Below are 864 nucleotides of genomic sequence, written 5' to 3' on the forward strand. Positions count from 1 at the left end.
CGCAACAGGTGCACGAGAACGCAGCACTGAGTACACCATATTCGGTTAGTCTAGCAATACAATAGTATATAGTTGTAGTGCATTAGCGTAGTATTGTAGCACTACTATTTCATCAATACATTGCTTTTCATTGACGCTCATATTTCCTGCATCCGCTCGGAAGTCCACCAAGCCGCACTCAGAAGTCAACAGCCCACTCATTTCTCCGCCAACTGATGTAGCCACTCAGAAGACCGCCAGAGGCGGTCAGAAGTTAGATTTTTCCCAGTCGTACGTATCAGCTTTGTGAACGAACATCCTGCCCATAGTAGCACATGCTTTCCTAATACACTCAGTCGCCGCATCTTCATATCCACTGTGGTGGGTCTGAAGGTGCAAGATTGGGTTCTTGTCGCCAGCGTGTTTGGGTAGCTTGACGGCTAGATCTCATATACAGCATGTGGGATCAGTGGTAGTTACCTTCTAGAATACCACGCGTATAGTATCGACGTTTTTCATGTTTAACCCCTTCAAACCGGGAGCTGAAAGGAACATGTAAACTGTATTTGCAGCGTAATTAGACTTGATGTTTGAATATAAACATTGTTAGGAAAGCTAGGATTCAGGATGTGCAGCTACCGAGGTGTGCTAATGATGCATAAAACCTCCATATACCAACCAGATTAGGCATGCCGTGCTGAATTATGCTACGTAATTCTGATAGTGTGCTCTCGGTACAGAACCAGCACCTTGCTAGTGTTTTTTTTTTTTCGATATTTAGAGTTCAAACCTTCCCATACAAAACTTTATATGAAAAGCCGGGGTGTCACCCCTAAATATTTTGCAAACTTCTGACTTGTCCGGTTGTATTCTATGCACTATACA

This window comes from Phytophthora parasitica (genome assembly GCF_000247585.1).
Source record: "Phytophthora parasitica INRA-310 unplaced genomic scaffold supercont2.116, whole genome shotgun sequence".
Classification (NCBI taxonomy): Eukaryota; Oomycota; class Peronosporomycetes; order Peronosporales; family Peronosporaceae; genus Phytophthora; species Phytophthora nicotianae.